Source organism: Ursus arctos, unplaced genomic scaffold (assembly GCF_023065955.2).
Source record: "Ursus arctos isolate Adak ecotype North America unplaced genomic scaffold, UrsArc2.0 scaffold_7, whole genome shotgun sequence".
Lineage (NCBI taxonomy): Eukaryota > Metazoa > Chordata > Mammalia > Carnivora > Ursidae > Ursus > Ursus arctos.
This window is the reverse complement of record NW_026623089.1, coordinates 29,065,579-29,092,217: the sequence shown is the minus strand read 5'-3', so window position 1 is coordinate 29,092,217 and position 26,639 is coordinate 29,065,579. Positions and strand designations below refer to the sequence as shown.

The following is a 26,639-nucleotide window of genomic DNA, read 5'->3' as shown; positions in this document are numbered from 1 at the left end:
ATGAAGGAAAGAAAAAATATGGATAGAAAAATGGGTAAAAGACTAGAAGCAAGAAGCTGGATTACTCCTAAAATGGATAATTAGGCTTGTGTGATTGAATGTTAACTGTCATCTTCCTGCTTCTCTGCTTTTCCAGGGCCATGAGCCATCTTAGAGCCTCTTGGTCAGTACAGATCTTCCTTGACTAACGATGTTATGTCCTGATAAACCCGTTGTAAGATGAAAATATGATAATGTGAAAGTGTGTTATGTCCTGATAAACCCGTTGTAAGATGAAAATATGATAAAGTGAAAGTATGTTTAATATACCTAACTTACTGAACATCATTAGCTTAGCGTGCCCTAACCTAAATGCTCTCATTTACATTAACCTGTAGTTGGGCAAAATCATCTAACACAAAGCCTATTTTATAATAAAGTGTTGAATATCTCATGTAATGTATTGACTACTGTACTGAAAGGGAAAAACAGCATGGTTGTTTGGGGTACAGGGTGGTTGTAAGTGTATCGGTTGTCTATCCTTGTGATGGCGTGGCTGATGGGGAGCTGCGGCTCCCTGCTGCTGGCCAGCATCACTAGAAAGTATCGTACTGCATATTGCTAGCCCTGGAAAAGATGAAAATTCAAAATTCAAAATATGGTTTTACTTAATACGTATGCGTTCCCACTGTTGTAAAGTTGTAAAATTGTTAAGTCAAACCATTGTAAGGCAGGGACCGTGGGTATAGCTCTGTGCTCATGTTGCCTGTCCTGGTGCCTTTGCTGCCATGGCCAGCTTCCTTGACTGTTTTCTTGCAGTGGTCACTTCAGACCTCAGCTCTTGCTCTTTGTTCTGAAGCCTTGCTTTTCATTTCGGATTGGGGGAGGGGCCAGGGGAGCCTAATGTACCGGAGATGCCTCGGAAATGAGAGCCTTGGATGAATTCCTGGGCCTATTGATCCACCGGCAGTTTATGCATCCTGACATTCATAATCTCAGTAGGCTGCTGATGTTCCTGATTAATGGGCCCAGGGGCTGTCCATCCGTCACTTCACATTAATTACTGAAGAGGTGTTTTTCCAGTGATTTACCTGACAGCGGGCTGTGATAAATACCCCTAAGCAGAGTGGGCAGTGATTAATCATGGGGCCACACCCCTCCCCCACTTTCTCTTCCCCCTAACCACAGGCCAGCATTGGGACCTGACCAAAGAGTGCCCCCTCCCCATAAGCTATCTATCTCCATAATTGCTTGTGGATGCATATTTATTGGGGCAATGGACCTGGCAGATAGCATTCTAGAATTTTTGCCAAAGATGATGAAAAATAAATCTTCCCAGTAGGAAGAGTAACTAGTATGTTTTTACATGGGGCAGAAAAGTATATATGAGCTGCCTTTATGTTGCTTTTAAGAAATCTGATAGAAATATTGCCTGCCTACTCTGCATGTGCTCAGCGCTGTGGTAGTTGCTCTGTGAGCTTTAAAAGGAGGAGAAAGTATAGTTTTTGTGATTTTTTTTTTTGTAATGTTTATTCAGGGAGAATCTTTGAACACATATGAGAAATTAGAGAACATTTCAAGGCACTAATATAATCTTGGGAGGATTGGGCTAGAACTCTAGAGTTTTAGTTCTTATTTTGGCCTTAGAAAATGAAATTTAGTAAAATATTTGAATATTAAGTGTTTTCCATGTGCGAGGCACTCTGTTCAACCCTGGAACTATGAAGATGAATGTGATATAGCACAGACCGTGGGAAGCAAAGGCTAGTGCCCTTGGCTTCAGTTTCTCAAGCTTTAAAATAAGCTTTTCCAGGAAGTTAAGTATTTTAAATTAATATAAAATTAATTAATTTAAAATTTAAAGTGATTTAAAATTATTTTTTTAAGTAGGTTCTGCGCCTAGCGTGGAACCCAGTGCAGGGCTTGAACTCATGACCCTGAGATCAAGACCTGAGCTGAGATCAAGAGTTGGATGCTTAACTGACTGAGCCACCCAGGCACCCCTAAATTTACTTTTATATTAATTAATCACATTAATTTTTTTTCTTGGGATATTTATTTAGAATATGAGGTGACATTCACAAATGAAACATTTAAAGAAGAATATAAGTTAGTGTATAATAACATGAATACCATAGATATGTATGCAAATGAATTCACAGAAGGGTGAAATCAATGTGTCTTCAAACAGTTAAAAGAAAAAGCTGGATTAGAGGTAAGTCTTTTGAAGGAATAGTGTCTAGGAGGGGTGTTTAAACTGAGACAATTCAAGGAGAGCATTTCAGAAGTTGGAGTGAACCGATTGTGAGGCCATCCGATGCAGAAGGGAGGATTTGTGTCTGACAGTGATAGAAATATGATTGAACAGTAGAGGGACACCAAATTTTGGAGAACCTTGAATCCTGGGAAAGATTAATTTATGTTTTGTAGACTCTAGTTGAGTCACTAAGGTTTTGAGCAAGGGATTATGAAGAGAAGGTATGTTTTATTTTTTTATTTTTTATTTTATTTTTTTTTAAAGATTTTATTTATTTATTTGACAGAGAGACAGCCAGCGAGAGAGGGAACACAAGCAGGGGGAGTGGGAGAGGTAGAAGCAGGCTCATAGCGGAGGAGCCTGATGTGGGGCTCGATCCCAGAACACCAGGATCACGCCCTGAGCCGAAGTCAGATACTTAACGACTGAGCCACCCAGGTGCCCCGAGAAGGTATGTTTTAGATAAAAGTATTGTATATATTGATGTGCCTAATGTTATTTGGAATTACCAGAGTATCTTAGAATATTCTCGGTGTCCTCTTTTCTAAGGTTGTTCAGAACAAACCTATCCAGATTAAAAATATAGTTGAGTATATCTCCCTGAGTGCAATGCAAAGATTGTGTGGTTTGGTTATGTATAGAATAGATTAAATAGACTAAGTTTTAGAATCTTACTCATGCGAAGTTGAATAAGTCAGTGGAAGTTTTAAGTAATGACTGCAGAATTAAATTAGGAAAGACTATAGCCTTGAGTTTTAAGAAACAAATTGATGTTTCGTCTTACTAATGTAACTTCATTAAGGTTGCGCTAATTACTCACTGACTTCTTAAAGCCAAGAATCAGAAATTAGGAAGTCGGTGCCGTCACCTATATTTTGATAGGACTTTCTAGGGGATGTAATTTTTTTCATTAAAAAATTAATATATAATTTACATACAGTAAAATTTACTTTTCTTAGAGTATATTGTGTCAGTTTTGACAAAAACATGCAGTCCTGTAACTCCCACACAATTAAGATACAGAACAGTTCCATCAATCCAAAAAATTCCTCTCTGCCTCTTTGTAATCAACCTCTCACCTGAACTTGAGCTTCTGGCAACTACTGATGTATTTTCTGTCCCTTAAGTTTTGCTTTTTTCATAATTTCTTATAAATGGAATTGTATTTCCCTAGTGGTAAATGATGTTGAGCATTTTGTGGTGTGCTTATTTGCCATCTTTATATCTTCTTTGTTAAAGTATTGCTCAAATTGTTGTTTGCTTTTGGATATTGCGTTTTGAGAGACCATTAGGTATTCTGGATAAAGTTCTTTATCAGATACACAGTTTGCAAATATTTTCTCCCAGTCTGCGATTTGTCTTTTCATTCTCTTAACAGTGTCTTTGAAAAACAGAAGTTCTTAATTTTGCTGAAGTCCAGTTTATTGATGTAAACATTTTTTTTCTTATTTTATAGATCATGCTTTTGGTGTTGTATCTAATAAATCTTTGTTTAGCCCAATGTCAAAAAGATGTCCTCCTATATTTTCTTCTAGTAATGGTGTAGTTTTAGGTTTTATATTTAGGTCTGTGGTTCATTTTGAATTAGTTTTTGTATATGGTGTGAGGTATGGATAGAAATTATCTTTTTGTTATCAATATGAATTTTTAACTGTCTCAGTACTACCATTTATTGGAAAGACTGTCCTTTTATCATTGAATTCCTTTGTACCTTTGTTGAAAATCAACTGATCATATATGTGTGGGTTTGTTTCTGGACTTTTCTCCCCATTCTGTTGATCTGTATATTTATCCTTTCTCCAGTACCATACTGGTTTGATTACAGTAATCAGGTAAGGTTAGTGTAAGGTAGAGTAAGTTGTCTTAACTTTGTTCTTCTTTTTCAAAATTGTTTTGGCTTTTCTAGTTTTTTTGCCTCTCTATATTTGTTTCAGAATGAGCTTGTTAATTTCTATAAAATTCCTTCTGGGATTCTGATTGAAATGTAAAGACAGGTTGGGGAGATTTGACATCTTGATATTGAGTCTTCCCATTCATGAACTTTATTTAGATATTCTTTGATTTCTTTTATCAGTGTTTTACAGTTTTCAGCATAGATTATACTTATACTTTGTTAGATTTATACCTGGTATTTCATGTTTTTGAGTGATGTTGTAAGTGGTACTCTTTACATTTTCAGTTTTTATTTGTTCATTGATAGCATATAGAACTACTACTTGTATCCTGTTACCTTGCCAAACTCGCTTATTATACTAGCTTTGTTGTAAATTCTGTGGGATTTTATATATAGAAGGTAATTCTGCAAAGACAATTTTGTTTCTTTCTTTCCAACCTGGGTGTCTTTGTTTTTTCCTTGCCTTATTGCATTGGCTAGAACCATCATTTCACTGGTGAGTAGAAGTAGTGAGAGTGATCATCCATACCGTGATTTTGATTTTAAGAGGAAAGCAGTTGATTTTTCACCATCAAGTGTGATGCATGCTGTATGTTTTTTTTCATGGTTTTGTTTTTGTGTTTTGGTTTTTTGTAGATCTCCTTTATCAAGGTGAAGAAGTTCCCTTTTGTTCCTAGCTTGCTGAAAGTTTTTTGTTATGGATGAATATTGAATTTTGTCCTACTTTTTGTGCATCTGTTGAGATGATTATATATTTTATCTTCTTTGGTCTTTTGCTGTGGTGAATTATATTTTGCTTGGCTGAGAAAGTTTTTGTTATTAAATTTTGAAAGATATTCTTGCTGGGGTGTAGAATTCTAGGTTGACAGTTTTTTTCTGTCGGCACTTTAATAATGTCTGGCTTTCATAGTTTCTAAAAGTTCTTATTCTGTTCCTCTGTATATAATAGGTCTTTTTAAATATGGGTGCTTTTAAGCTTTTTCTTTATCTTTAATTCTTTTTGCCTGCAGTTTAAATATGTTGTGTCTAGGTGTTGGTTTCTGTTGTCGTTTCAATGCTTGGTGTTCTCTGAGCTTTTTGGATCTGTGGTTAGACATACTTTATTAATTTTAGAAAATTCTTGGCTATTATCTTTTTAAACATTGATTGTCACGTCTTCTCTCTCTTTTATTTCCCGAGATTTCAAGTACATGTATGTTAGACTATTTGATATTTTCCCATAATATTTGGATGCTGTCTTCTGTTTTGTTTTGTTTTCATTCTCTTTTTTTGTTTGTTTGCTTCAGTTTGAGTAATTTCTATTGACCCATCTTTACTTATTCTTTCCATGGCAATGTTGAGTCCACTGGTAAGGTCATTAAAGGTTTTTAGCTCTGTTACTGTGTTTTTATTCCTAGCATTTCCATTTGGTTCTACTAGTTTCTCCTCTTTGCTTAAATTGCCTATCTGCTTGTACATGTTGTCCACATTTGCCTTTAGAACTTTTATCATAGTCATAATTATTTAAAATTCCATGTGTAATAGTTTCAACATCAGGGTCATCTGAATCTGGTTCTATTGGTGCTTTGTCTCTTAACAGTGCAGGTTATGTTTGTTTGTTTAATTTTTGATTTTGTGTTTTTGCTCTTACTTTTTTTTTTTTTGGTTAAAATCTGCATATTTTGTATAGAGTAGTAGATAGTATTTATGCCTGGAAATGAACATGCTTTATCTTTTGCTGAGCTGTTTGTGTTTTGAGGGGAGAGGGGTTTGAGCCAGCCCAGCCTGGTCACAATTTTGAGCTGAGTTTGGGTTTGACCACAGGCTTCCAACTTTCCTCTTGTGTTAGCTTATGTTTAGGGTGGGGTTTGATTTGCCAACCGAAGAGTTTCTCTTAATGTCTGCTCTCCCCTGGGCTTTAGATCTTCCCTTGAATTTGCATCTTCCCTTGAATTTGTACTTTTGTTCTCCCCACAGTAGTCAATTGCTGTTACGTCTTACTAGCCTGTTGTTCAGGGAGGAGGTGGAGGGCATGGCATTTTTTTGTTGTTTTGGTTCAGTTTCAGTTTTAGGTAGATGCTTTCCGCCTGAGTCTCAGAGGTGGGGCTTTTTCTGCAATCTCGCCCCTTCTTTAGGCTTAGAGGTGTTACTGTTTTTGTTTTGTTTACTTTCCCTAGCTGCAGTGGACCTTCACCTGCTGCCTGAGGGCAACAGGATTTGGATCTTTCCCCAGCTGCTTAAGGCTTTTTTTTTTCCCCTGTAGGCAAGGTAGGCAAGAAGGATCCAGGTGGGGCTTGGTACTTGTCCAGCATGGGCTGCTCTTTCTTTCTCCCAAGTCTGCACCACAAGGCTAGACTGAAGACATCTCTGTCTTTTGCTGCCTAGTCCTTAGTCTTTTGAGCCTCCAGTGAGGTCTGTGGAAAAGATTCTGTGTGTGCGGAGAATTCCCCTCCTTTCTGTGTTTGCCAAGGGTTCTGTCTTTTTCTGGTAGTCCACATTTGGCCTTCAGCAACTTTTAAAACGTTTTAACAGAGTTCTTCATACTGGCTTTTATGGTGCCCGGTGTTCACTGCAGATAAGGAGGTGTTCATTTTCCATCTCTCCTTTGAGGACCCTGTCTTCTCTCCTTAGATTTTGGGTTAATTGTTTGTCCTGTGACCTTGCTTCTCTGATGAGTTCAAGAAAATCTGTGATTGTGCATTTTCCACATTTTATTTTGTTTGTGTTAAGGGTGGAAAGGACATTCTCGAGCTTTCTACACCATAAACAGTGCCCAGAAGTCCTGCTTATTTGAGGATGTGGTTTTGATATGATTTTTGTTGATCAGAATACTATTTAAATCTGTCCTTTTCAATTTCTACTCCCAAACTGTTATTTTTGTTTGTTCTTTCATTCATTCTACCAAAAAAAAATTATTTTGATTTCTATGCTATATGTCCAGGCACTGTGTTAAGTGTGGGGATACAGTGATGGGCAGGAAGACATAATTCCTTCTCTAAAGAACAGATAGTACAGTGGTGAAGACCAGAGAATTAAAGAAGTCATTGTAATCAAATATAAGAGCTGTAATAGGAGAGGTATATGGCAAAGACACATCACTTAATCTAAAACGATTAGGTAAGGCTCTTAAAGAATAATGATAGAGACCTTAAAGGTTAAGTAGAAATTAGGTGAAGTTGGTTAGGAGGCTGCAGGGGAGTAGACTAGGTAGAGAGAAGAGATTGTATAGAGCCTAAGATGAAAAAATCCCCCAGAAAACCAATAACACGGAGAGTTCAAGAATGTGAAAGAAATTTGATGTGGCTGTATGGCATATGAAGACAGAAGTGACAAAAGCTAAGAGAAATTGATTGGAGCCAGGTTAAAAAGTCTTGTAAGCCATGTTTAAAAAGTTGATTTTATCATAAGAATGATGGGAAGTCATTGAAAGATTTTGGGGAGGAGGGTGCCTGAGCAACTAATTGTTTTAAAAGGGTCGTTCTTGATGCAAGGTGAAGAATGAATAGAAAGTAAGCAACACAGAGAGACCAGTTGGATGGGTTTTTATAGTAATCTAGGCATTTGTATGGGTGGGTTTAACTTGGAGTATCTTTAGAGATGGGGAAAACTAGACAGACTGAAGAGATACTCAGATATAAAGATCAGTGGAACTTGTCAAGTGATTGAGTATGGAGAGAGAAGACGACTTTTGAAGTATATTGAGTAAAAGTCTTTGAGGACCGTGTCTTCTTTCTTTAGATTTAGGGTTAGTTGCTTGTCCTGTGACCTTGCTTCTCTGATGAGTTCAAGAAAATTTGTGATTGTGCACATTTTCCACCTTTTATTTTGTATGTGTTATGGGTGGAAATGATGTTCTCCAGCTTTCTGCATCATCAACAGTGTCCAGAAGTCCTGCTTACTTGAGGATGTTTCTGCAGAATCTCCAGATTTCCTTTTTTCCCTAAGAAAGAAAGCAGAAAGAAAAGATATTTGGTTTACTTTAATTATACCACCATTCATGGCCCATGATTCAAAATTCATTGAGGTTTTGGGTGGAAGTAAGTCAGAAAAGGAGACAAGGAAAACATACCTAAATAATATGTAAGCCATAGTAAATAAAGTTTGTTCTTTTCTCTGATTGTGTTTGAGTACTGAGAAAAACGAAGACTGTTTGATTCCTTCAATGTTGATGTTTAGCCTGTTGGCATATAAACAAATAAAATCTGTGAACTGGCTTCCGTGCTCTTTTGGAACAAAAATAGCATACAATCGATCTTCTGAAGGAGCTGTTGCATGCAGAGAGAAATTTACTATATTTAATCACTTAATTTCCTTGTTTTCCCCAGGTGTTTTTACTCAACATTTCTTGTGGTAGATATTATAAAAACCTTTAGAACGAGCATTAGAAAGTGCAAGTCTTCTAAGACTCCACAGTGTCACCAGGGTAGTGACCACTGCCACTAATAGCTGTGGCAAGTTTTATACAGAACACCGTGGTGGATGCCAAAAGTATGTTTTCATAGTATTGGAGGAGCAAAGTCTCAGTTATCGGAAAAGGGGAAGTTAGTGATAAACTGCCTCTATGTGATTCAAGATTTCAGTGGTTAAGTTGGGAAAGTATGTGTAGAGTTCAGGAAGGTAAACAATTTTCCTTAATTTTGCTTCTCAGAATGATGAAGTTAAAAATAAACATGGTATGTTACCACAATGTTAGTGTGATTCAGAAAATTCAAGAGTTGTTTTGTTGAGAATATACCGTAGGGTGTGGAGTTTTGAGCAGTTATGAGCTTGAATATCAGTCAAAGCTGGGTTTCAATTCTGGCTCCAATGCTTACTAGCTAGATGTGTGACCTTGATTCTTAGTGGCGTTATCTTTAAAATGGTAAGAGTTGTACATACCTTAAGGACTTGTTTATGATGGCTAAATGAGATAATATGTATGAGCACTTAGCGTAGTGCTTTTATTCATCGGCTGCTTTAGTGCAGTACAAATTTAAATTATGTTGCCATGTACAGTTCTTTAAATTCAACATACTACAAGGTTTTTATAATCTTGGAGACATTTATAGTCTTAGTGCTTTTCAGCATCTCATAATTGGAATATGTCTGTATGTTAACTATCTATAAAAATGGGTAATTTTAAAAAATATAGAGCATCATTTCTTTGATGGTAGTAGTACGTTGTGGTATTCAGGAATGAACCAGGTATGGGGGAGAGGGCTTTAACCTGGCTCTGGTTTAATTTTGCTGTCACCATTAGTTTGCACATCAGGTATCTTTCTGTAAATAGATATGTACCATGTGTCACATATACAAGTTTAGAAAGGTCCACTTGTGGGCAAATAGGTAATGAATTGAATAAAAAAAAATAGTACAATGATAAAGAATTCTTAACTTTGAGAATACTTTCACCTATTGAGTCTCAAATTAAGGAAAAACATCTGGAATAATATTGCTTTGTGTTAGGACATTTGTTTTTGTTTTTGTTTTTTTTTTTAAAGATTTTATTTATTTATTTGACAGAGATAGAGACAGCCAGCGAGAGAGGGAACACAAGCAGGGGGAGTGGGAGAGGAAGAAGCAGGCTCCTAGCGGAGGAGCCTGATGTGGGGCTCGATCCCATAACGCCGGGATCACGCCCTGAGCCGAAGGCAGACGCTTAACCGCTGTGCCACCCAGGCACCCCAGGACATTTGTTTTTATACTCATTTATTTACCAATCATTTTTTGAATGCCATCCATTGCCAGGAATGGTCCTGGGCACCGAGGCGATAACAGTGATACGGCATTTCTTGCTTTCGAGGAGCTAAGGTATAATTGAGAGTCAGGTGAGCCTAGTAGTTTGGTATGGCAGCAGGGAGCAGAAAATACCTACCCCACATTTACTCCGGGAATATTTATTGAAATCTGCAACATGCAGCAGGCATTCAGAGAGATCATTTAGGGCTGCATCTCAAAACAAACAGTCCTAAATCATCCTTGGCAAGTAGATCTTCATGGTAATGGAGAATCTTGGATTTGGATTCACTGCAGAACAGGCGTGGTGTAATCTTAGACAAGGCTAGACCTCTGAAAACTTCCTGAACAGCTTTGTTGACCCACTGGTGTTCCTCTGGCTTTTCTTTCCTTCCATGGCTCAGTTATGTTTTTTGGAGCAGCTTTTGAAGAACGGGAAAGGTGGTAGTTAGGGCTTCTGATCTCCTAAGCTAATTGATGCAGTTAGTCCAATTTTTTTCCTCCAAAGGGTTGTCAGAGATACTAAAGCTGAGGGTACTAAACACACTGGGATATTCATATTGTTAGAAGGCAGCAAAGCATATTGCCAAAAGGAGAGTTAGGAGCACACACACTGAAGGCAGATTATCTAGATTAGAATCAGCCACATTCTATCTAGTTCTTTGGCCTTGGACGTATTATTTAACATCCGTATGGCTCAGTTTTCTCATCTATGAGATTGCACTGGTAATAATACCACTTTGTAGGGTTTTGGGGAGGCTTGAATGAGGATGATACTATTTGAATATCATCAAATAAGCAAATAATCAGGTAGGGGGCCAAAATAGGCATCATAAAGTTCATATATTAAAGTTCATACACTTTGCTCAAATAAGAGGTGTCTTTGATCCTTACTTAGAAGCCTTTTATTTTTATTTTATATATACTTTGAACAATGAAATTTATAATACTCATTAGATTGAGAGAAATGAAAATGCTTAGAGTGGAAAGAAGTGACAGGTGGTGAAGAGGCAGAAACAATAAAAAACAGGTACTCTATTAAAAAATAGTAATCTGGAGGTCATAATATAGTTTTGTTGTATGTGGGCTGAGAGCAGACTCTCACAGTGAATAAGGCCCTGATGTGTTACTTTATACATGGCCAGTTTAACAGTTTGGGTAATGCTTCACATTAATGAATCTGTTTCCCCCATACCTTTGAGTAAAGTCTATGTAAGGTCCTCTAAATGAACATCTAAAACTTAGTTTTTTCAGTCCAGGGTATCCAGGGTATGTTAAAAGAAGGCCTTGGAGTCAGCTCTTCAACTATAGATACTAATGTCACAAATTATTGTCTTTATTCTGTTAATTTGTAATGTAAAATATATCTGTAAACCTGGTTTGAATAGAAGTAAGAATAAACCTTCAAGTGGATGTAGGAATTATTTTGTGTTTTCAAGTATAAAATATGTCATTGTATTAACTAGTGCAAGTGCATTTACGGAAGGATGCATTAAGAAAACTACAGCAGAATCAGTTGTGGTTCATTAGCAGATTTTATAGTTTTTATTTTTTTATTTTTTTATTTTTATTTTTTTTTAAATATTTTATTTATTTATTCGACAGAGATAGAGACAGCCAGTGAGAGAGGGAACACAAGCAGGGGGAGTGGGAGAAGAAGAAGCAGGCTCATAGTGGAGGAGCCTGATGTGGGGCTCGATCCCATAACGCCGGGATCACGCCCTGAGCCGAAGGCAGACGCTTAACCACTGTGCCACCCAGGCGCCCCAGATTTTATAGTTTTTAAATATGAAGCCGTTTCTCTGCTGTCCAAGTATAATTTTTTATGTTATTATATCACACACAAGTGCCTCTGTGTTGTGTTTAGGTCAAGTATATTTTAAAGTGAAGCTCTTTTGCGGAGGAAGGACATTTCTTGTTTTCTTTATTTGTAGAAGTGTGTTCAACCGTGGGAGTAGAGGACCTTAAAAGTGTGGGAAGATTAGGTATAGATATATTTCTAATTTTATTATTTTAAGACTCCTCATAAGGTGGTATAGTCTTCTGATGTCTTACTGATGTTTTACTTTCCTTTTTATCTTGCTCTACAACAAAAAATCCAAATCATTTGAAATAGAGAATGTTTTCTCTGCCCGCTGTGAAAATTTCTGACATGAATATGCTCTTTATTTTTTTTTTAAAGATTTTATTTATTTACTTATTTATTTGACAGAGATAGAGACAGGCAGCGAAAGAGGGAACACAAGTAGAGGGAGTGGGAGAGGAAGAAGCAGGCTCATAGCGGAGGAGCCTGATGTGGGGCTCGATCCCAGAACGCCGGGATCACGCCCTGAGCTGAAGGCAGACGCTTAACCACTGTGCCACCCAGGCGCCCCTGAATATGCTCTTTAGAGTAGTATTTTTCAAAGTCAGTCAAGTAAACAACTTAGTGAATAAACTGATTTTAATTATGATGAGAATCTAAAATTTTTTAAAGTAAAATAAAATAGATTAAAAAATAAGACCAGTGCAAATAGTAAGGCTATTTTATGGAATTTGTTTCAGTCTCATCTATGTTTGTGAATCTGTACTGTGTCATGATGTGAAATGTCTTTAACTGGAGTGCAAGAAAAAATTTGAAAAAAAAAATGCTTAGAAAGTCTAACAGGAATCTATGCTCATAGCTGATAAGTCTCACTCACAAAGCTTTTTACAAAATACAAAAAGGTCTAGAAGAATATATAGCAACATGTTACGAGTGATTATCTTTGTAAAGTGAGAATACAGCTTTTTTATTTTTGGTTTATTGTATAATACCTTTGCATTAAGGAAAATACCAAAAAAACCCTACATTTTTTGTTAGTTTTTTCTTAAAATGAGATTTTCCCTCTATCACAGACTTTTCTTTGAGCCACCTGTTATCTTTTTAAAAAAAGGTAACCTGTCTGAAGAAATCTCTCTCTTTTTTTTTTTACTTGGAGACTTCATTCCTCAGGTAGTTACCCATAGTGACCAAGGAAAAGATCTTTGTAATCTAGCTTTGTTATCAGAACACTGAGTACTCTATAAAAGTTTTTAAATGAATATTAATTGCTATATTCCCAAGATCATCACCCAGTACTCCCAAGTTGTATATGTCCATTGCGGAAAAAGCAGAATTTATGTATTTGTGACTGAATTCAAGTGACTGAAGAACTGATTTTGTACAGGCTTAATGAGTCCCGAACTTTGCTAAAGTACAAATAACTTTTGAGAAAGGTGTTCGATATATGAGCTTCATTTATGTATAAATACTAAGGCTTGTGGTACTTTAACTGTCCTGAGGTGAATACTTGAGCACTTCAGAATATTATATTCTACCCTTGCGTTCTACTTGGCTTCTGGGATACTACGTGCTTCTGTTCCTCCTGTTTTCTTCTTTCTCCTTTGCTGGCCGCATCTCTTCTTCCTGACATCTAAAGGTCATAGTTTTCCCCCATGACTCAATCCCCTTGGCCTTCTTTCTCTGTCACTCCCTAGGTGGTAGTCTTTTTTTTTTTTTTTTTTTTTAAAGATTTTATTTATTTATTTGACAGAGAGAGACAGCCAGCGAGAGAGGGAACACAGCAGGGGGAGTGGGAGAGGAAGAAGCAGGCTCATAGCAGAGGAGCCTGATGTGGGACTCGATCCTGGTACGCCAGGATCACGCCCTGAGCCGAAGGCAGACGCTTTAACGACTGCGCCACCCAGGCGCCCCCTAGGTGGTAGTCTTAACCTTGTTCCTTGGCTTTAATCCTTATGGCAATGACTCCCGAAATTTTATCTCCCAATTCTTGCACCTCCCCTGAACTTTAGACTTATATTTCCAGTTGCTTCCTTAGCAACTGTATAGGATGTCCAACAAGCATTCAAATTTAAAATGTCCAAATCACAGCTCTTGAATTCTCTTTTCCTATTTCCTTCCCCAGTCTTCCATAGCTTAGTAAATCTAACTGTCTTCACTGAGGTCGATCAGACCAAACTCTCAAAGTGACTCCTCTTTTCCCTTCACATCCCATACAGTCATTCCACCAAGTTTGTGTTAGCTTTGCCTTCAGTTTATATCATTACCCTGGCTACTTCTTGTGACCTCCTCTGTTGAAGGAGACATGCTGCATGTCTATTAGTTTTTAGACTTTTTTTTTTTTAACAGATTTTCCTTCTACTCTTGTCCTTTATAATCAGTTCCTCACATTTCTGCCAGAATGATCTTTAGCAAAGGTGAGTCAGATCATGTCATTCTCTTGCTGAAACCTTCTAGTGATTTTTCAACATGTTCAAAATAAATTCCAAAGCTCTTTCCTTGGCCTGTGGGCCCCTACTTGTTTTGGCCCTTAGCTATCTTAGAGTGCCCCTTCTTACTCTGTTGTTCCTATTCCTGTTCTCCTGGTATACCTTGAATGGTTCAAGCTTGTCTTGCCTCAGTGCTTTTGCACTTGCTCTTCTTTTTTCCTAGAATTCTCTTTTCCCTAGATAATTTGTGTGATTCACTGACCAGTTCAGGTATCAGCTCAGGTGTTAACTCCTCAGAGTGGTCTTCCCTGCCTTACTCTGTGGTTTTACCTTCTAAAGTAGCCACATACCCCATCACTCTGCATCTGTGTCCCTGCCATTTTACTCTGTCACATTTATCACTATCAGACATTATATGTTTAAATGTTTGTTGATTTTTTGTCTCCACTATTACAGCGTAAGCTCCATGAGGCCAGACACTTTGTTTTGTTTATTGTTGTGTTCCCAGTGTCTAAGACGGGACTTGGCACATAATAGGTTTTCAGTACATGTTTGTGGAATGAATAAATGTATGGGGCCCCAAATCTCAACTGGAGGTTAGGGAAACATCATCTATGGAGAAGTCTCACTTGCCATGATTGAAGAGGTATTCATTTAGTGTTAAATGTAGTGCTGTGGCATTGTAGATACAAAGATAAAAAGACATTAACCCTACACTGGAGGAACTTGCTGTTCAGAAGAGAGCCAGATATGCAAACACCTAACTGAAAGCAATAGGATAATTGCTTTAATGAAGGTATATGTAAAGGTATATAGTGGGCACTTATTGGTAGTACCAGAGCATATCAGGGAGAGTCAGTGACGAAGTTACAGAGGAGGTAACCTTTAAGGTGAGAGTTGCAGGACAGGTAGCAGACCATTAGGCAAGCATCCAACGGAGAAGGTAGTAAGAAACCACAAAGGTGTGAGGAGGCAGCTGGGCATGTTTCTAGTCATACCAGGATTTGGAATTGATGGAATATAAAGTCTGAAAATAGGAGTGGCTGGAGATGAAACTAGGCAGAAAGGTAGTTTTAGGGGTGACAGTGGAGTTAGATCACATAGGGCCAAATATGCTATGCAAGATAGTCTAAAGTTGGTATGTGGTAAGGAACCGCTGAAGAATTTTGCACAAGGAAATGGCCAAATCTAAATTGTATTTTAGAAAATCACTGGAAGCAGTGTAGAAGTAGAATGAACAGGGGTTGGTAATTGATTGAAATGTCAGGGATAATGACTTCCAGGTTGCTGGTGTGAACAGCTGGGTTGACAGTGATTCCATTCATCCAGCTATGAAATTGGGGAGGGAAGAGCAGTGAATCTTTCTGAGGGGATGGCCAGAATTTAAAAGTATGTCATTATTTTAGTGCTCGGAATCTGTTGGTTTACTTGTGTCACTTAATATATTTTGTATATTACATTTAATTATAAACATTATTAAATATACTTTTAAGATATTTTTATTCTTTACAAATGGACATATACGATGTTGAACTGAAAGATTTTGGCATCTCTTAGTTTTGCCAGTTTGTAAGTCGACCAGTGAGAGTAAGAATGCTCTTGATAGAAAGAAAGCTTTATTAATATGTAAGGAAATGATTCTGAATCTAGGGCCCTCAATAGTTTTAAACATATATGAAAAAAAAATGCACCTAAATTTTAGTTGAGGATAACTTTTTACCATACAGTTAATGCTGTTTTATCAGTCTTATTTTCTGATTTGTGAAATATAATTTCTTCTTTTGATGCTTAATTTTTTTGATCATTGTGAACTTACGGAACTATTGAAGTGTTTTGTCTGTGCAGAGATAAGCTTTATCTACATGTTTACGTTTTAGTTGATTTCTTGGTTTGGTGTTTTCCCTTGTTGTTGAAAGTGGAAAATTCTGAAACGGGTAAGACACAAGAGGAAAAGCAGACTGTTACTGTGGTATTAAGGATATGGCAAGATCTTAGACCAGTGCTATCGCATTAGATACATAACACAGCCCACAAATGTGAGCCAAATCTGTAATTTTAAATTCTCTAGTAGTCACATTTATAAATACAAAAATAAACAGATGAAATTAATTTTAATGTGTTTTATTTAACTCATATTCAAAATAGTATCACTTCAACGTATATAAATTTAAAAATGTTGGTGAGACATTTTCCTTTTATTTTGCTTTTATTTTTTTTTGTGTGTATACCAGGCCTTTGAAATCCAGGGGTTATTTTACATCTCAGTTTAGACTGGCCACTTTTCAAATGCACAATAGGTACATTGGCAGTGGTTATGTATTGGACAGTGTTGTTCTAGATCATTCTTAGACCAAATAGTAGAAGTTGCTCAGCATTCTGCAACATTTGAGGGTATCTTTCCAACATCAAGTAATTTATATGCTACTTGTTTTATTATTCTGTCAAGTATATTAAAGAGGTCGCTCTTTTTTCCATTCATCATTTTCCTACTTGGAGTACTTTTGTCCAGTAAAGATCTGTTTATCAATTTTCATTGCCTTTGCTTTCTCCTACAGCAATTCTCGGTAACGGCCTCTTATACAAAAACAATAGCATATCTTTACATTTTAGGGATTTTGTTTGTAATTGCAAAAAAAAATACCACAATTATTGTAACAAATTAAAACACTATTAAGGTATATGTATAAAAAGATAATTAATCCTTAATTCTTTTTCCTCTCATTTTCTACTCTCCAAGGGGTAACCACTGTTAACAGTTTAGATGATAGCCTTTCTCCCCTTAGAAATATACATTTATGAGAAATTCTAAGTGAGAAAATTGCTACTTTGAAAATACCTCTTAAAGTGTTTCTTAGTAATGAAAAAAAAGATTTGTTAGAGACAGTTTTCTGAAATAAAAACATTTATTTTACCACATATTTAATAAAATTTAGCCTTTAATTATGGCTGTGCTAATTCTCCATTAACAAAGAATGATATATTTTCTTGGTATAATTTTTCCACTAAAATTGTGATAGTCTAATAGCATCCTTCACTTTATTTGATTTTCTTAGTATTTATCATACAGACTAGACCTAGTGCATCAGTTTTAGGAAAACTATTGAGAGCTTTAGCAGTTTCTCAAGGGATTTTTCTTAATCCCTTGACATTTTCTTTCTTGTTTCCTATTCTGTCATCATCCTTGTTGCATTTTCCCTTCTTCAGTTGTTACTGGTTTGATTCATCCAGATCTTCATTCCCCCAGGGTTATACTGTGAGATGAACACTTCCTTCAATATTATTTTATAGACTTCATGAAATCCTACATTTTTTCAAGATCTGTATTTTCACTTTACAACTGAGTTGCATTGTGTTTACTTTGAATTATTGGATGTTTACAACATTAGACTTTTAGTGAGAGAGTGGTAGGCAAAACCAGGATACATAGTTGCAGTAGATGTTAGTGTTAAGTAGAAATGGATTTTATAAGTAATCAAGGCACATTTTGAATATTATTATAGTATAAGGGCTTTTGATTCTCTCTGCAAATGTAACTTAAGGAACTCAACTACCTATTTAAAATAGCTAACTTTTATTGAGACTTTACCATGACTGGCAAATTTTTATACATGTATCATTTTATTTAATCTGTTCATGTACCTATGAAATAAGCCTGTTGTTATCTTCATTTTATGCTTTGAGTAAACTGAGGCTTAGAGTGGTAACTTTTGCTCCAATAAAGTTAAGTAATTTGTCTAAAGTAATGGCTAATCAAGTATGGGGCTGGGATTCTAACCCAGGAAACACAGCCTGTATTGACTGCTCACTATGTATGTGTGCACACGTGCGTGTGCGCACACACACACACATACACACGCGTGCACACCAAAAAAAAAAAAAGATTGGGTTATAATTTCCTTTTTAAACTTAGTATTATGTTTTGGATATAGATCCATTTGGATCTAGATGGGCCATAATTTTAGGAATTACTCCTGTTTAGATTGTTTACAGTTTTCATTTATTTTTTATTTTGCTATTGTTGCTGTTCTTGATAACTAAGAAGCTTAGATTGTAATAGCCATATGGTAAATAGGAGTGGAGCCATTGGGCTTGGGAGAGATGAGTTAGAAACTGAGTTCACTCCCTAAAGCCTTAATTCTCAAAGGGTTGTACTCCACTCAGAGTAGACTAGAAAAAAAATTAGGGTTACAAAAGAAAATAAGAAGTTTGTCTGTTTTCACCTGGGTTCTGAGTGAAGGGGACAGGTTTCCTGAGATTTTGTAGCTACTGTTTTACCCTCATGTGGTTTGTGTTTCATAGTTATACGTTAATGGTCCAGGAAACCTCAAACTTAAAAATTGACATTAATGTAGAACCACTCTGTAGAGGAACACTTGTAGTCTCACTGTATGAAATTCCCATAGGTAAAGCCTCTCTGATGTTGAACTCAGTACTCAAAATTGCCAGAAGAAGAAGATGAAATACTGTGCCTTAAGCAAAAGTCAATGATAGAAAACACAGCAGAATTAAATCCTCAAGAATTTCAAAAGTAGAACTGTTAAATAATAAGTATTTGATATTATAATAAAAATTAATAAAATAAAAAAGCACATGCCACAATTATAATAAATACAATAAACATTAAAAAATGGAGATATTTAAAAATCATTAAAGATAAAAGAAGAAAACAAATATCAGAGCAACAATACAGCTATTAAAAAAACATAAGACCAGGGAGATCAGGGGGAAGGTAGGAGGTAAATATGACTTCTGTGACAGAACCTTAGTCATTAAAATTTAAAAACTGATTGGATAGGATAAAATGCAGAACAGGCAAATTTGGAGCGGAAACTAGTGATGGATGGGGAGGGTGCATCTGAAGGTATCAACTTGAATGAATAGAACTGGTAAAAGACTCAGAGCTAAAATACTCAAATTCAAGAAGCATAGTGTTCTAGTAGAAAAATAATACTAAATACACATTTAAACACATAGTAGACACTTGAACACCAAATATCTAAGAGAATATTTAAAGAATATCTTGAGAGTAAACAGAGATTACCTACAAACCAACGACAGACTGACAATACATTTCTTAACAGTAACAATGAAAGTCAAAATCCATTAAAGGCTGGGATCAGTGTAAAGATATTTTTAGACAAAAACTAAGAGTACATATGGAAGGCATTGTGAAATAAAAGCATTGTACCGTTGTTTAGGAGACAAATAATAGTTAACTTTAGATATTTAGGTAAGCACTCATGTTAAAACACTAACAGACTAGAAATAAGATTATAGAGCCTTTTGAGCAGTAGGGAAAAAAAAACTTCATCAACCTTAAAGAAAGCAGGAAAATAAGAAAATTATAAAAAGTAGGATAAATGGAAAGGAAGCAAAAAATGAAAAGGTAGAAATACTTCCAGATGTATCCATAGTCGTAATAAATGTAAATGGACTAAATTTTAAGTTAAAAGGCTAACATTGACAGAATGGGTAAAGAATACACTGTTTAGTTGTATACTTTTTGCAAAAGACAAACCTAAAACATGGTAACACAGGTTGAAAGTAAAAAGACAAGATACCTAATGATACCAATGAAAGTTGCATAGTTATATTCCTTTTAGACAAAAAGCACTTTAGTACCCCCCCCATTCAACAACAGAAGGGATTGCTGCATAATGGTAAAAGTAACAATTTACCAGGGAAGTAAAATAATCCTAAATATAAGTATCTGATAACATCAAACAATTACATAAAAATATAAAAATTAATATACAAAATCAGAGAAACCAGTAAATCCACAAACAGGTATTTAACATCTACATCTCAGTGATTAATTAAGCCAACAGATAATAAGTAAGGATATGATTTGAACATGATTAATAAACATGATTTAATGAACACAGATGCAATACACATGATTGATTAAGCAAACAGATAATAAGTAAGGATATCATTTGAATAATACTTTAATACACTTGATTAATGATTACACATACATATAGCACCCCAAAAGTTAGTGTTTTTTTTTTTTTTAAGATTTTATTTATTTATTCCACAGAGACAGAGACAGCCAGCGAGAGAGGGAACACAAGCAGGGGGAGTGGGAGAGGAAGAAGCAGGCTCACAGCAGAGGAGCCTGATGTGGGGCTCGATCCCACAACGCCGGGATCACGCCCTGAGCCGAAGGCAGACGCTTAACCGCTGTGCCACCCAGGCGCCCCATTAGTCGGTATTTTTAGGCACAGATGAGACATTTACCAAAATTGACCATTTACTAGACCATAAAACAAAGTCAACAAATTTTGAAGAATTGATCTCATTTTGACCACAATGTAATTAAGTTGGAAATCAGTTTAAAAATAAAATATATATATTGGCAGATACTTCTAAATAAGGAGACGGAAAAAGCATAGAAATAGGTATTTTCATTATCATTTCTTTCCAAGAATCAGAAAGCTTGTGAGATCTTAAAAGGTTTAGACACAATGCCCAACCCAGTAGCAGTAAACTCGTGTTAGTGCCCAGACTGTGGTTTAAAAATACTATTTTTCATTGAAATGAACCAGGGCTTCTTGAAAAATGTGGCTGATTCAAGCTCTGGGTAGGCCATAGTAGGACATCTTGTCACAAAAAAAGGAAAAGAAGAGAAACCGTCAAAGACAACTTGGGGTTATGTAAAAAGGGCCCTCTGGTGGGGCTGCCATTGGCCAAAGATAGTTTGAGCTTCAAGAAGAATAATTATTGCAGTGGATTGAAACACATTAAGTTAAAATCAACAAAATGTTGGTTGCCTTTGGAAGATGCATGGAACCAGTTCATTCAGAAACTGGTAAATAATCAAATATTCTGTCTTACCCATATAAACTGTACCTCAGAGTCACAAAATAGTTGATCAAAGTTCATTATAAAAGAATTTCAGGTAATAAATGGAAAAAGAACAACAATTAGAATGTCATCATTTTGTAAACCCTGATGAAATAGTATGTCTTGGCAGTATTCATCAGAGACTACTAAAATCATTTGGTGACAGTTTGATACAAAGCTTTATGGTGAATGGTTCAGGCTGATGGTATGTGAACCCACTGATCAATGTTAACATTACAAAAGACAATCAGATATTACAGTTTTCCGATGTGATGCAATAGGAAGTTCATAGCACCATTTTAAGACATAGTCTTGCTATAAAAAAAATTAAACCCAAATCCTATCAAGTCTCTAGATCAACTGCTACTTTATAGGAAATACAGAGGCTATATATAAGCATTTATTGAACAATACTGCAAGAATGCAATCAGCAAACTCCAGAATATGGGAAATTCTATAGGACAAATAACCCAGTTTCTTTAACAAATGAATGGCAAGATAAGAAAACAAAAACAGATTGACAGGCACCTATAAATTAAAAGACAGTGTGTAGATCTTTTTGGATCCTGATTTTAACAAACCAAGTGTTCAAAAAAAAAAGGGGGGGGGAGACAGTTGGCAAAATTTGGGTGCTGGAAATGTGATGATATAAGGAATTATTCCCCCCTCCCCTTTTTAAGGTGTATATTGTTATTATGGTTTTGTTAAAAAAAAAAGTCTTAATCTTTTAAACATAGATACTGGGATACTTAAAGATGAAATGAAATGATATTTGGGAATGTGTGCACAGATAAAATGAAGAAACACTGGCCATGATTTGAAGCTGAGTGATGGGTATTTGAGAGTCGTCATAAATGTTTTCTCTTGTTATATATGTTTGAAAATTTTTGTAATCCAAAAGTAGTAACTGCAACAACAAAAACTTTAGAATATAGCTAATTCACTAACTCAGGAAGTTAATCAAAGAAGAATAGACTTATCCCAAAGAAAACTGAAGGAAGAAAATAATAAAGATGAGAGCAGAAATTAATGATATGGAAATGATACAGAAAAGATCCTTTTTCTGTTTATTAACATACATGAATTGATTGTGCCTTGCCTCCTTCCCAAAGGAATTTGAGATGACTTTGAAAAGGGACAGAAAAAATAAATATTACCAGACATCTGGGATGGATTAGTCATTGTGTTTGTACACCCAACTTAATTCTGTGTCTTCTGGAAAAGAGCAGAAAGGGACACATTTGCTATACCTGATAAAGGGATTGTATTAACTTTGTCTGAGAGACATGCCTTTTTCCCTTCTTTTTCATACATGCGAGATGGGGTAAGATGATAGTTACTTGCAAAAGTTAGAAAATGTTTTTCAGGTAGACATTTCCTGTATCCCCATCAACTGTGAAAACAGATTTTAACATTGAATTTTAACTTAGGAAATCTTAGCTTTTGTGGTGAGTGAAGATACGTGGTTTCCTTCTGCTTTCAGGAAAAGATGCCAAGGATTAACTAGTAAATGTGAAGGGACTTTCAGAGTTGGAAGATCATTTTGTAACCATCATAATAAAAGATTGGATCAGATTGGAATCATTAGTGGATGCTAAATCTAGGGGGAAATTTTGGTGAAGAACAGGATATTTGCATGCTCTCGGAGTGTTAGCCCACAGACTGCTTTTAGTTGCAAGGGAGAAAATACACAGTAATTATTCAGTACAGAAATTGGACAATACCTTGACCAGGTAATCAGTATAACGGTCACCATTGAAGGACAGATGGGAATCATGTGCCTCCAGATGTGATGCCCTGAGAAGGACATATGACCCTCTATGTACTATTCTGAGAATACATAACCTAATGTGGCGGAGAATGTATAACCTCAATCTAGTCATGAGAAACGTCAGACAAACCTTAAATGAGGGATGCTCTTATTTAAAAAAGTGCTCTTATTTAAAGGGAGGGGGAGTAGTCTTCCAAAATGTCAATGTCATCAAAGAGAGTGAAAGGCTGTGGAAACATTCTAGAAGGTAGGAGGCTAAAGAGGTTTGGTAACTAAGTGCATTACCTGATTCTAAACTGGATCCAGTATTGAAGAAGGAAATAAATGCCATAAAGGACATTACTGGGTCAGCCGACAAAATTGGAATACCTGTGTTTGATTTGATAAAAGTATCCATGTTAAATTTGCCGACATTGTTAACTGTATGATATACCTGTTTATAGAAAATATACTCTGAAGTGTTAGGGGATAAAGGGCCATGATGTCTGTACTTTGCCCTCAAAAGGTTTAGGAAAAAATTTCCTCTGTGTGTGTGTGTGTGTGTGTGTGTGTGTGTGTAGAGAGTGGGATATGCACGATTGCAAACAATAAGCAAATGAGTTAAAATTACCAGTAGATAAGTACAGGTAAAAGATGTACAGGTGCTCTTTGTAGTGTTTCTACTTTTGTAACTTATCTGTGTATTTGAAATTATTTCCAAGTAAAAAGGCAAGATACATGCTGTTGTTTTGATGCATTTAATGAGCTAACAAAGTGATAGTGCTTAATTTGTTCTTGAAGAATGAATAGTTAACATGCCCATTAGGCAGTTTCTCTCGAATATCAGATGTCTCAAGTGAGTCATTGGTAAGTATTGGATCAGATCAGTTCATGGTTGAATTATCCAATGAATGCCTTAAGTGCCAGTATTCTCTATTGTTGATTGAAGAGGGATCCGTTTGTTTTATATGCCAAACATGGACAAACAGCATTAAAATTCTGTTACAAAGTGTGAAAGCCTGATTTGTTTTGTGCTGGTTCACTTACTCATGAAGATGGGGCGGAGAGGTACTTAGAGGAAGGTACTAATTATTTTCTCTCAAGGAATATTTGAAACCATAGAAGCAATTGGATAGGTTCTCACATAGGATCCTAGTGTTCAGAAGTATAGTATAGAAAAAGGTGGTTTGACCTAAAATATTTGAAAGGTGTATGTTAGCAATTAACTGCTCACCATCATAAAAGAAAATGAATTTTTATCTCTTTTAGGTAATATAATTTTGAACAGAATTGCATGCTGATGGCCATTTTCAGGATAAGTTGGCTGCAAAATACAAGCCAAATAACAGATTCTCCCCTCCAGTTAAAAAGCAAACAGGACCAATAAAAGCATGTGGAATATTATAAAAAAGTTTAAAACTATGTTAAAGAGAGAAATAAAACATCAAGTGCTATTAGTAAATACCTGGGTGGGAAATTTTTAATCAAAGGTACATTTTAAAAATTGTTAATGACAGATACCCCATCTCCCCTTGTTAAAGGCCTTTTGTGCCTACAGTTGCAAAAGAAGTTCACAAAAACATAACAAGCCTTTAAACTGAATTGGCATTATCTTGAAAGTCCACAAGATGGGGATGCTCCTCTTTTTATTGTAGGTCTGTGAGTTATTATGAAAGAATTGTTCCAGACAGTGGTGTATTGGAGCATCTCCTACTGTCCTGAGAGCTGATTATTAAAATTTTAGGAATTATGCAAACTGATTGTTAAACACAGCCATCATTAAAAATTAAATTACATAACTTATTACTAAATAAATGGCATTTATAAAAAGGTAATAGATACTTAAAATTCATCACTTCCTAATTATTTGACTATATTTTACTATGATTTATGAATATTGTATGTTTAGGTCAAAATACTGTGTTATGGTGTGCTACTGTGTATCTTTTCCCAGTCAGTTTTCAGTGATGTTACAGTGATAGCTTGACATTAGCTATGGTGGGAATATTTACATCATAGAGTTAGGCAAATGCCATAAATCAGGGCTTGATTTATTGTTTATTGCTTGTCTAGATGTAAGGTGATGGAGAAAATGCTAATAATGCAAACTTAAAAGTGTCATGTCTTTAGCTATTACATTATACATAGCTCAAAAATTTGGAATGTATTCAAAAAGGATTATCCACTTCAGCAATGATGTTACATTGCTGACATCATTGATGTAAGTGAAAATATCAACCAGTACTCTGAATTACATGGAAAGCTGGTTACTAAACATTTACCAGCACATTGCTGGTCATGGCATAATTGAGTTCCGTGTATTGGTAAGAAGTAGATGGTATAAATTTATTATGCTGTTTCTCAGCTTTTGGAAATCATATAACATGTGGGCATTAACTAAGAAAAAGGTTGAGCTTTAAAAGTCATTAGGTGTAGCACAAATAATTTTGAACTTGAAGCCTTTGATTATATGTCTATTGTAGAACAGAAATAGAATCATAGAATTTCAAGTTCAAAGAATACTTAAATGCAGACCAATCTACAGATAGAAATTCTTTCTCTAGTGTATCAGTCTTATAGACTACAGAGACAGAGCTCATTACCTGATAATAGTGTTGGAGAGCTCTTAGAGTGCTGTATGTTGAGCTAAACTATGTTTTCCTTTAATTTCTACCAGTTGGTTCTGGTACTGACTTTTGAGAAACGTAGAAGCATAGAAACATAGAAGAGAACATTTATCTCTTCTGTAGAGCAACCAGTCCTTCAGGTATAAAGGTAGTTTGGATGTTTCCATTTAGACCTCTTCGGGCAAGAAGTATACCTTTATTTAGTTCCTTTAACCATATTTTGTGCGGTATATTTTCTGAGTTCTGTAATCTAAGACTGTGTTGCCTTTCTAAATATCCACATATCTACCTTTTGGGTTCATTGACTTTGTAGATGAAGTAAAAGCCTTTAAATCTTTTCTTGTGCAAATTATACACAAGTCAAGTGTTGGGTTGTTTAATTTTTTTTAAATCAAAGTAGATTTTTGTATTTATTCATATTGCTTCAGCACAGCATTCCAGATTGTAGAAATGATATTAAATTGTACTTTTATCGTTTTTGGTATTTATTAATCACATTGATTTTATGTCATTTGCAGATAAGCACTCTGTTTATTGTTTATATTCAAATTATTGTTTAAGGTGTTGAATTTCAAAGGGCTCTGGGGACACAGATCACCTATAAATAATCCTCAGTTCACTTTTACCTATTATTTTTTGCTGTGGGTGCTACTAGTTCTATTAAGTAGCCCACATTTTCCATCGTACATGCAGAAGTTCATCATGATGTATATTGTCAGATGCTTTGCTAACTGAGATCAAGACACATGATGTCTGTGGGATCCTCTCCAATGAAATACACTTCAGTACTTCTGTTTTTGAAAAGTAGGCATTTTTGAAAAATCTGGCATGTCTAAATGTTAAAGTCATATTCACCCACAGTTGGAAAGAGAGAAAGAAGATCCGTCATGAATTGTGGGTTAGATAATAATGAACACATAAAAAGAGAAAAAGAACGAGAGGATTCCTGGGAACACTTGATGATCAGGGCCATGGTATATACCTGGGCTGAAAAGAAAACAGCCTGTGCCATGAGAGCCCAGCTTCTTCACTGAGAAAGTATTCTGGATCAGGTGAGAATTTAGGGATCTGGAAATAGTTTCTCTCTTATTATCTATTTCCTTCGAAATGTGTGTGGTGAAATCTTAACAATGAGTGCTTCTGAGTGTATAAGGGTGTTTCTTTGCTATGTAGTGTACCTCCTTATTTTCTTTGCTGTGGATACACTAATACGTCATAGTATTATTTTGAAGATTAAAAGAACTCAATATGAAGTTGACCGGCACATTTTCGTGTATTTTTCTGATAAATGAAGGTTTATTTAACCATTTGTTAAATTTTTCCCTTTTGTTAATTTCCATTGACTAACCACGGTGAAGGTTG

At 35.7% G+C, this 26,639-nt stretch overlaps 1 protein-coding gene across 11 annotated transcripts in view; it reads left to right on the top strand.

Annotated features, from left to right (window-relative positions):
* The window catches only part of R3HCC1L (R3H domain and coiled-coil containing 1 like), an 84,225-nt gene that overhangs the window by 24,943 nt on the left and 32,643 nt on the right, over nucleotides 1-26,639 (top strand). For 3 of the 11 annotated variants that reach the window (XM_048218949.2, XM_048218950.2, XM_048218948.2), the window contains exon 3: nucleotides 2,523-2,687. The exons of 7 other annotated variants lie outside the window; for them this stretch is intronic. The gene's annotated coding sequence lies outside the window, so the exon portion shown is untranslated. Of the gene's footprint in view, nucleotides 1-2,522; nucleotides 2,688-11,435; nucleotides 26,330-26,639 lie in introns of those variants that run through there. One more of the 11 variants, XM_044382022.3, reaches the window with a different exon arrangement.